Here is a 202-nt window from a genome sequence, read left to right on the forward strand (position 1 = left end):
AAGTCGATTCTTTGGCAATTATTTGTTGGCATAATGACAAGTTCGAATACCGCGCGCGAACACTGCGACACTTCTGTACCTAATGGCATCAGCAAATCGCGTATTAATGCGCCATACAATGACGACATACTAAATTTTATAGAGCTTAAAATGTGAAGAGATTAGAGAAATTAGTTAAATTTATTAAATGTAACTTCTAACC

This window comes from Penaeus monodon, chromosome 20, assembly GCF_015228065.2.
Source record: "Penaeus monodon isolate SGIC_2016 chromosome 20, NSTDA_Pmon_1, whole genome shotgun sequence".
In the NCBI taxonomy this organism is placed as follows: domain Eukaryota; kingdom Metazoa; phylum Arthropoda; class Malacostraca; order Decapoda; family Penaeidae; genus Penaeus; species Penaeus monodon.